At 44.9% G+C, this 11202-nt stretch overlaps 1 pseudogene; it reads right to left on the bottom strand.

The window, feature by feature from the left end:
• Positions 1–2070: 2070 nt before the first annotated feature.
• LOC144129576 (uncharacterized) overlaps positions 2071–11202 on the bottom strand; it is a 31667-nt pseudogene continuing 22535 nt past the window's right edge.

The following is an 11202-nucleotide window of genomic DNA, read 5'->3' as shown; positions in this document are numbered from 1 at the left end:
AGTACCGTCACTGCAGCACGGCGGTAAGCAGGGGCGGCCATTTTGTTGTTTATCATTGTTGCCAGATTGCCGCTTCGGCGACCTCGCCGCTAACTTTGGCCCGGCCATTTTGTAAACAACGCTGTTAGCCACCCTGCGCTGCGGCGGGGATCGTAGCCGTACTGCATGGAGCCGCTCAGATGCAAACGGTACAGCTGTTGCCTTCAGTTCATGCTTTCGTCGTGCGGAGACACCCCTTGTATTATGAACTTAAATATTTCAGGTTATTGTTGATTATTCTGGGCAATTTTTTCTTGACTCTGCGCAATCAGCGTTGTGCTGTTCGTGTGTTTTATTATATATTGCGATAGGCGATCGCCTCCTCAGTAGGTGCTGTTGCTATAACACTTCAGGTGTTGTCTTTTAAACTTGCTTTTATTTTGTAGGAGCTAATGTGCCAACACCGCGGGAGTATTGCTAATGGCTCATAGTAGGCAGTGGTCGAATACAATGCTACTACGGGTATCGTCGCGGTTACTCCACACTTTTACTGCGGAAATATACGAGCGCTCCGGCTGAGCAATTCATGGTGATTAAGGCAAGGGTAACCCCGCTGGAGGTAAAATAACGCTCGGCGCACTAGCGACTGCTTCAAACAGCGGCTTAATCTGGAAGCGAGCAGCAGCGAGCCGTTTGCACGCGTATTCGCAACTTACCTGATGCAACTCGATCGTCAGCACGCTTCCGGAGTACAGTAATCACTATAATTCCGTGATACTTTGGGGACTGGTTACAGGGAATGGCATAATCTTGCGATACACTAACACAGACATTCGATATGCAGCGTCAGTTTTCGTGCGCGCAGCTGCTCGCCGGCTGATTTTTCGGGAAACATACATTTAGCCGCTTCAGCAAGCAATAACAAAAAAAACCTTGCCACCCAGATGCAAATGCTTTCTAATTTATGGAAAATTGCTTATTTGCTTATTGAAAACACAGAAAGGAGCACAGCTCAGCACGCGCCGGAGCAGCCACATGCTTTGGATTTTATTTTTCGGGAGGGACAGAGTGAATTGTAACGTTCATTATTCGCTGGCAGTGGTTCTTGGCAGTATCCATACATGTAATTCATTCCACACTGATTAAAATAACCGCAGAGAAATTATGGGAAACCCTAACATCTGGTGGCTGGAGTACCTCTATTTTGCTGAGGAGTACTGGAAATAAATTGTGGTATACTATTTCACAATAACAATGTAAGCTATGATGTACATTTAGTTAAACTCAAGACACTGTTCTCTGCAGTTTCATTAAGCAGTTTCCATTTACTGAGACTCTAATATAAAAAATTACCACTATCAGGAGCCAAAAGCACTTAACGCGTGAAACCAGTGCTACCCAGTCAACATCCCAACAAAATAATTTTATTCACGAGATAGCACCTTATATGAAATACAAATTTAATCAGTGTTAAAAACAATGTGGACAAATGACATGAACAAAGTGCAAGCCTTTTGAGAACACTGCAGCTGCTGCACAACAAATGCTTCATATGCCTCGAGAGAAAACAGGAACTAAAAGGGCAGCACATGAAACCAAACTTCTGCATGGAAAGTAAAAGAAAATTTTAAACTTTTGCATGACAAAAAAAAAAATGATTGCCATATGAACAGGCAACTGCTGCTTTTTTATTCCACTGCTGAACTGCACCTGAGAATATGCCTTATCTTGTCGGTTTCAGATATCTGTGCATTCACCCTCTTGTACAGACCAACGACATCCTCAATGTAACTCGTGAAGTTCTTCTCTACCTGCTGCGACCACGCATGCAAGTGCTGTACGGCCGAATACCTCTGAGAAGTTTGTTTTGAAAACGGACCATGATGTAATGTCTGCCTCGTGGTTCTGATACCACAGATTCCCCACGCCCGTCAGGTAGAAAATCACATTGGTGAGTTTGGTTTCTGCGTGCCACTTGTATGCGCTCATACGGTGTGAGCCAATCCTCAACATCATGGTTTTCCGTGCCGCTGAAAATAGCAGTGTCTCGCTGGCGCCAAGAACCAGTAGAGACGATGGCGGCCGGGCTCACTTGTACTGCTTGGTGGTTAGGCATCGCGGTAGGGGGCAGCGTTTGGTTGCAGAGTTCCAGGGCGAGAGGATATTACCCGGAACCTGCGCCAAATGTAAGGTGGGGTTTATTCGGAGAAGCTTCTTAACGGGAGCAGGGTCAACAGCAGTCTGAGGTCAGCTAGTCAAGCCAGGAGCGTGCACCAGGCAATGACCATGCGGCTAGCGCGTATGCTCGTCTTCCTTACATCAACTAACATTTTAACGAATTTGAGACAAAGCCGCCCTCATCCCGACACTTTTGGATCCACATTTCGCCTTTGCAGTTTTTGCCGTGCTGCTGAGCTTTCGTAGTGCAATTCGTAGCCGCAGCATGAGGAAAGCTTGGGTTAGGCGCCTTTTGCAGATCATGGCAATGTGGAAAGCTGTATGCGAGTTTGCACGTGTCCAAGGTAGCATTCGTAAGCGAAGAGAGGGAAACAGTTAAGGCCTCATGCTCGTGGTCACGGAAGACCTTATCGGCATGCTGCAGCAGGCTCACAACGTGACGTGAAGGACGAGTGAGGGGGCTTGGTTGCGACTGCGACCGATACGACTTCAGCTTTAATAGCTGGTCTTTTTGTTCTACAGGCTCTGCTTCAAGACTCTCCTTGCATGTGCTGCACAACTTGTACTTCTTGGTCACGCTATGGGTGATGTACCCAGACACATAGACCAGCGACTCCATTTGCACCTCATCAAGGGGGGGAGCAACATCGTCAAGAAGGCTGTCGTTCAAGAGCTCATCTCCTGCTGCCTTCACACCGTTCTTCAAAGCTGCTTTTTTAATTTCAACGAACTCAATGAGGTCTACTGTGTCATCGATGCCATAGTTCCCCTTGGTGCTTGGTTTAAAGAACTGGCTCAACATTATGAGCCTGAGCATCAGTTTAAACTCTAGTGGCCTCGGCACTGGGTGTCTTGAGCGAATGCAGAAGAGGTTCTCCAGGGCATCCTGTGACAGTCTGCACAACAACACAAACTTGAACTTGTGCACACTTAGAAGCTGGTGTTGAATGTGGAGTGCACTAGACATTGTGATGAGCACACCAGCTTGGACAGGCTTGAACATTTCCTTCGCGTTGCCGGATTTTATGGAAACATGTGCGAAAATCTCCATGAATTCCTTGAGAAAAGCCACTGCCTCATCATGCGCATCCTGCTTGAAAAGGGACATTGCAGTGCCGATATACCGTGATGTCATCACTGTAAACCACCGGAACATGCGTTCTACAAACCATGCTGTGGTTAGAGCCTCAGATTCCAGGAGCCGAAGACTCACTAGGGTGCGCATAGCAGCACCAACACTGTGGTTCAGAACTGCAACCGCAGATGCCACATTCATTTTGGCAAAATGATCAGGGTCCAGGTGTGCAGGCTTCAGGTGAGGGGCCAACTTAAGGTCCCGTTCTGCGTCAATGACAGCAAGCTCCCTGATGTGCTTCACAGACACCTGTGAGAAGCACAAAACAGACTTGAAAATGGTTTAAATCTTACCATATTTTAGAAGACCTCAGCTCAAGCAATGTCACAATATTCCTGTTACACTGCACAGTTAAATGTGATTTTGAACAAAACTTAAGTTTGTAGTAAAATGCAAGTTAATGTGGCGTTCAATCATACCCACTAAGTCCATCATTACAGAATTAGGTTCCTCAATACAGAATGCTTGCCTGATTACCCCGACAGCCTGGGCATAGAATGTATGGAATCTGTGCTTGCACCCACCTCGTCAGTTGGAAGCTCGTACTTGGTCACGATGGCAGCGGGCAGAAAGAATGACTGGCCCCTCACTAGGTGACCTCATGTTTTTTAAAACGTGTGGAGCATCAGCCAAGAAGTAGAGCTGTCTGTCAGTGTTGGCCGCACACGGATGCCTCCACGACACCACGGGCTTGACTGAGCGAGTTGCAGCGATCCCACATCTCTTCCACAGTGCCTTGTTGCTGGGCCCCATGTCAGAAATCCCAGCGTCCACGTGACATGCAGCCGCTTCACACTTTTCAATCACAGAAAACAGGAAGTCTCTCAAAAAACTTCCATCGATGGAGTCCCCTGCAAAAGAATGAAAACAAAAAATGTCAAATGGGTTGATGTTGATTTACTAAAGAAAAAATGTACCAAGATGAGGTGTATGCTGGTTTAGATTGTGAACAAGGCTATAGTCACGTTTTCAGTCGGTAATGGAAAGAGCAGTGGGCAGAGAAACTGATGACTGAGAGGTAATACAGAAAAGTTAAAAACAAAGCAGCATTAAAAAAGAACAGCAGCACTGCAGCTACAAATATCTGGCAAGGCACAGTTCTCCACAGAAGCAACCACGGGCCCTCACATGCTGTTTCTCCAGAGCATAAGGATATTGAGTGGTGAAAGTCATCCTGGAATGCTCCGGCAGCTAATATGGGACACAAGTCCTAGTTTAATAATAAGAGAAATTTTTTTATGCATGGTGAGGAGTGCGAAAATTTCTTTACTTTTCGAAAAAGCATCCCTCACAGCCTGAGTAGATTTGGGACATTAAACCCCATAAATCAACCAATTGTACTTCTCAGGCAGTTTCAGGGTTTCCCTTTCAGTAAACCTCTTAGTTCAAAAAAGCCCAATGGCATCACAACAGACAAATGCCAACATCACGCTGCAATACTTTGGCTTCCACTGCCCACATGCAGGAATATTAAAAGGCTGGTTGACAATTACACCTTTTGTAGTGAAAATTTCAAACCCAGCTGTTGAAATATTCTTCTTTGCTGTTATATCATCTCTTACTGCGACAATTATGCCTTGAAATCAACCTGATGGCAAAACGAACGAAACCCCAATGCAAATTCTAACAGGCTGTCGAGTAACGTGTTCTGAAATGCCCTACGAAGGGATAAATTCCTGCACCTCGACACCTTCCCTTGAGGGTGACTGAATCTAGGGCGCTCACCTCTAAGCATACCACTGACGATTCCTTTCTGGTGTGCTGAGCTGCTTTCACATTCTGCGTTATCATACCAGCAAACCCCTCCCAGCCTCCCACTGCAGTGCGCACTCTCCTCGTTACAGCCTTCTTTAAGCCACCAGCTCTGACATAGGATGAGCTGGAAGGAGGGTATGAGCGACCTCTCTTAGCCACTCCCGACAGACCATCCCTCATGCAGCGTTGTTTCCTCGTTCGGTACCCTCATCCTCCGCTGCTCTACGCGTTCGCTCGCTTTAATCTTCCCATGTAACAGCAGATTGCTTGCTCCGTTGCAGCGAGACCAAATGCATGAATGCCTAGGCTTAAAAGGGCCGAAAGTATGATTGGACGTACCTGTCAGGTGGTAGGCAACAACTTGCTTCCAGCGAGACGACAGTCCAGTAAGCATGAGGACTAGACCATGTGTCGCATAGGTCAGCTCGCCCTCAGGCACTGGATTGGACAGTGGCGCCGTTGCAAGGCCAATTGGGTTCTTGACAGTTGGGTCAAAGTCGAGCCCCGCAGTGAGCTTGCGCAATGGTTCTCTTCTGGCCTCACTGTGTCGAGCTTGGCCTTGAGTGGAGGCAGCAGTTCCTCAAGAATTCCTTAAAAATAAAAAAAAACATGTAGTGCTTACACTGCTGCCTAATAAGTCTGTAGTTGCCAGTGGCAACATGAGCCAGTGAAGTTTGCATACACACCTGGTCCAAACTTGACTTCCTCGATACGCCTCTGCAGGGTGCGTTCTGACGGCAGAGGAGTAACGTCCTCCTTCAGGAGGCTGTAACCTCTGTTGCCACATGCCAAGCGGATTTGCAGGGCTTTCTGGACAGTTTTGTTAGTCCACCTGTTGCCACGTGGATCACAATTAGCAACATTGTGGACTTGGTCTGGGGCAAGGTGCGCAAGCTTGTTGCCTGAAAAACAAAAAGAAGTGAAAAAATTCACACCATGCACTTAGTTTTATTCTTATCACTGAGAATTAACTGGTGAACTTTATATGTGCGTTAGTGATGCAAGACCATCTTAAGCTAAGGAGGACCAAGGCATGTAGTGAAGTACTCAAAAATGTGAGTAGAGCATTATTTTTAATTCTCCCTGATAATGATTATCAAACATCTTAAACTGCATGTCAGTGAGTCAGTTCTGCCTAAATTGACAAAGAATTAGTACAAGAAATGAAACCTGAATGAGAAAAATATACACATAAAACCTGTACACAAACACTGATATATTGGCTTCATGCCATAAGTACGTAAGTACAGAGATGGAATTTTGCTTCTAGCATACCATTTTTCCTCTTGTTTAGACCATAGTAAGCTTTAATGCCTTCATGCTCATACCCTCAGTGATGTGATCGCTATGCCAATCGCACCAAAAGGCAAATCCTGCTACATCCAGCTATTTTAAATAATCTGTGCCGAACTAGGCATGTAACTTTGCTTTTACGGTTTATAGAAGCAAAGCTAACCGGCCAAGCTCTGAATGATTTAGTGTTGCCCTTGCATCATATGCATGCATTCATTAAAAGAAAACATGTCTGAAAAGCTTACGCAAGAAACAGAACAGAAAAATTAAAATATTAAGAACAGACTAGAGTCACAAAATACAAATAAAATCTTTATTTATTGACTCTAGGACAGATTACACGAGCACACCTGCCGTCTCCCCACTCGGTTGTCTCGGAAAAATGCAGCCAAGCATCGCGTGTTATGAAGATAGTCCTCCTAAAGCGGAGGCACTAGCTCTGAGAGCTTGTTCCCGCACGCCAATTATATGACCTCCTTTGATGTGGTTGTGCTCGAACTTTGTACATTGAAAAGGAGCGCTAACAAATTGTTATTTAAGCATAACATGCACTCTTTTGTCAATGGATTTTCCTCTGCTTCAGTAATCGCGTTTTGAATTCACATCGGTTATGCTAGTCACTAAATAAAGACATTTTATTTCGTGACTCTATATTATGCTGCTTCGCTGACGGCCAGTTTACCCCTTCAAAGCATGTGTCCCGACGGTGCAAATGCCTGTTTTTCTGCTCCAAATTACACTTTCTGGCTGCTACGAAATCTCATTTTCTTGCTGCAAAAGGACTTGAGGAAATCGCATCACTGTGCACTGTATTTACAGCTCTGCTAGCTGCTCTACAAGCCCACTAATACAGTCAGTGCCTCATGCGAACCAAGATCCAAATGAAATTTAAAATGAGATGCTCACCAACAACACCATCCAGCTGTGTTTCCAGTTTCCTGATATGCTTCTGTAGCAAATCCACTTTGCGCTTCAAGTCTTCAACCATCTCCTCATGGATGCACTGATGAAGACTGCACGCTGCTTCCTGGAATTTGAGCAGGGTTTCAAGGCACATTAATGGACGCAGACGTCAAATACTGCATAGCTTTTTTTACATATCTAGGATGTCAATAACTATGCACATAGCTTGGAACGAGTCAGCAAGCATATATATATATCTTTTATAGCCCAGTTTAACCAGTGGGTTACAAATCTTCGTTACAATACCGAACTTTATAATGCATCATCACAAGGGAATGGCACTGTGCACCCACTGGATTCATGGCACAATGCCAAAGGAAAAAGCAACATGCTGCAACTATTGAACCAACAGTTAAAATGAGTTTAATGCTTATCTTAGTGACTGCAGGGTGCACTTTACGATACACATATTCTCTAGGTATTGACAGCACATGCTCTGAAACTGTCTTATAAAGTCTGCTGTTTTCAGGAACCGCAAATCATAGGTCAGCCGCTGATATATTTTCCAAGCTTTTCTACTATCTTTTTGATTGCTAATATTGGCAGCGCTAAATTTTAGTTGAAAAAGTTTAGTTAAATCTGTGGCACTGGCACGCAAGAACCAACTGTGTGCATCATGAAGAGGCTCACTCAACAGCAGCCGAGATAAGGAACCAAAAAATTGGCAGACACACTTAAACACTTAACGCTGCTTACGTGTATGAATGCGAAAGCATGAGCATACAGTCATGGCACTGTGGCGTATATGTAGACACCGGGTACGGAGTGCCGCTAAACTAAATTGCTAGCCCAGTGGTTAAGTGATCCACCACTGCCTTGGCAGGCGGCTTTTTCCGAGGGACTGTTAGAGCCCAGGTTGTTTGCAACTAGCTTTTGTACCATTTTTAAGTATACACACACAGACACATGCACATAGAGACACACACACACATTATTTCACTTAATGGGGCTAGTAATGCGTTCGCATTAATAAGAAGTTCACAGTTGCCGGGGCAACCAAAGAACAAACACATTATTCTGTTATAAACTCTATGTTTCCAAACACGCTTGTTTTTATTACCATTTGGGTGCCTTGGTGCATCTTCAAGTCTGCCTGCTGCTTCTTAGTTGTGGCACAGCTGCACTACCCTCCGCTCGCTGAAAGTATACAGTGCATGTACAATAGCTCCGGGCAGGATACAGAGGCAATGGCACCAAATTTCAGGCCTTCAACATTTAGAGGAATTCAGGATATCGCTGCAGAACAGATATTCAGCTTTGACTGAGGAAGATGATCTTCATGCTGATACAATGAACGATAATCTGACAGCTATCATTGCGGAGTGCGCAATAGAAGTAGGCAGCAGAATGGTTCGACAGGATACCGGCAAGCTATCATAGAAGACGAAAGATCTGATTAAAAAACATCTAAGCATGAGGGCATCTAACCCTGCAGACAGAATAGCTGGCAAAGGATAGGGTTAATTGGAGAGACATGAGAGAGGCCTTTGCCGTGCAGTGGGTGTAGTCAGGCTGACCATGATGATGAAACATTTATTGCCACATTTCGCACACCACTACTCTGGTATTACGGCTACTGGTTTTTCATACTATGGTAGGTACTTTACCTGGCTCATCAGGCATGGTCCAAGCATCCGTGTGTTGTTTTTCCGGGACCAGTGCACCTGCCAAAATCGTGGTGTTAGAGTTCCTATTTCTAAGATGTAGAAAATCAGTAAACTCTATAGCGTAATACTTACTTGTTTCGACCTCTACTTCCATTGCCAGTGCAGATGACAGCCTTGGGTAACCAACCACTTCAATGGTGCATGGCAGTGCTAAAAAGCAGAAATACATGTTTACCGCAACTTTTTACATCAGTATCACTCAGCAAAGCAGCTTTGGTCCGATTGATTCGATTAACATTATTTGACAGTTGCACCTAAACACACTGTAGCAGAGCTGAGTCACTCTGACGTCCCGCTGACGGCGACCTAGTACGTCACCCTCCTGTCTCTTCATAAACCCGTTTCCTGTCGGCAATAAACGCTGTTCTTCACTGACTGCCAGCCTGCTCACATGGTGGCAGCGGTCCCTAGTCGGCATGTCGACGCCAGCGTCTCTTCTTCCGCCACCGAAGCCCTTGGACACATCAGGCAACGCTTGGCTAGGATGGCAAACGTGGAAGAGTGAGTTCACGTTGTTTTCTACAGCTACCCAGCTGATCAAGCAGAGCAAAGAGGTGCAGGCAGCCACACTGCTAATGACGGTTGGTGAAGAAGCTAGAAATGCATACAGCACGTTCAAGTTTGAAGCAAAAGAAGACAAAAAAGACGTTGGCGTCCTGCTAAAAAAGTTTTAGGATTTCTATGAGTTTGAGCCACGCAATGCGAAGATGCCACTTTTGAGCCATGAAGTACCTAGCTTACCATGGGAAGCATATCTGGAAAGCTCGAACGCTTTCAAATTTTCAATATTAACTATCTTTAACACAACTCCCGGCCAAATTCTGTCGACAACTATTTACTTCACGTTCACTACACAAAAAAAATGGATTAGAGTAAAGTGCACGGCACAATGCGTCACGTACCCTATTCTGTTACTCCTTGTCTTTTTTCTTTCATGCCATGAGCTTTAACTATAGATTACCAACTCACCTACACACACCTATGTCTCATTGAACTAAATCCACTTTCACACACAGATATGCTTACCTGTCTCATTAGGCTGAGCTTCGATCTCTGGTGCAGGAAGCCGCACTTCACAACCATGCACATTGCTGGGAAATGTGGTAGAGGCAGCAAGCTCCTCGGTGGTAGCCAATGTGCCTGAAATGCCAAGAAAGTCAGATACACATCTTCGAAGTCATGCATGATACGATATATAGCAGTGTATCAGCTAAATGCCATACCATGTGCTTGATCACTGCCTGGCCTCCTAGAAACCTTTCGCTTCGCATGTTTTTGCCGGTTGTCACATGCAGCGATTGTTGGAACAGCATTCCACTTGAGGAGCTTTCGGCCGTCAGACCTGCCAGTTTCAAACTGGCTTTCTTCAAAGTGGGCCTAACAAACAATAGTAAACAATCAGCAAACAAGGAAAATTTTAGTGAATGCAAAACATTGTTTGAATGCTTTAAATTTGCTTCAACGTCTCCCTCTCAAGTTTCCTACAAGATTATTGGAATTTGTACAGAGGTACAGCTAGCAGCTGTATTCAGCAGCATCACATTAGAACTTCTGAGTTTATCCCGCAGGGAAAGAAATCGCAAATGGGATAATCTAAGTTCGTGATAATTAGGGTACATGAGCTATCGCAGTGCATTGTTTTCGAACTATTCGGTAAGGCAGTCACATCGTATAGGCTGTGAAAATGCTTTGAAACTCTTTTAGTGGATTCGTTACTCAGTGTGCAAAGAATGCATTCAGTTTACTTCCTAATGGTGTCAAGTTTCACGTCATATTCAAGGATGCAAAACCTTGTAACAACATGGAATCGCCAAACGGAACGCGGAAATTTACGTAACGTGAACAGGCCAATCACTGTAACCGAACAGGCACCAAAAGAACAGGAGGAAGGAGTTTGTGACCGGTCAAAAGCACGCACTTGGACAAAGAGGTGCACGCCGAAAATAATAAAAAAAAAACCTAAGAAGTGGCGACAATTCTTTGGCACAACGGCGAACGCTAAATTTCCGTCATTAAATCCGTCAAGCAATTTCAAATTCCCATAAACAAGGGGGCAGAGGTCCACACTGAATGCACCAACGTTAATCAGAGTACCTTGCGAGTTTAGACGTCCACACAACGCCATGCAAACGCGAAGACAAACTTAAACAGCGTGCAGTAATTAAATTTTAAACAAAGCGATTATTTATATCACAAATGCACTACAAAGAGCCTCACCTCACAAATCCTGGA

Source organism: Amblyomma americanum, chromosome 4, assembly GCF_052857255.1.
Source record: "Amblyomma americanum isolate KBUSLIRL-KWMA chromosome 4, ASM5285725v1, whole genome shotgun sequence".
In the NCBI taxonomy this organism is placed as follows: domain Eukaryota; kingdom Metazoa; phylum Arthropoda; class Arachnida; order Ixodida; family Ixodidae; genus Amblyomma; species Amblyomma americanum.
The sequence above is the reverse complement of the archived record's forward strand: the minus strand, read 5'-3'. Positions and strand labels throughout refer to the sequence as shown.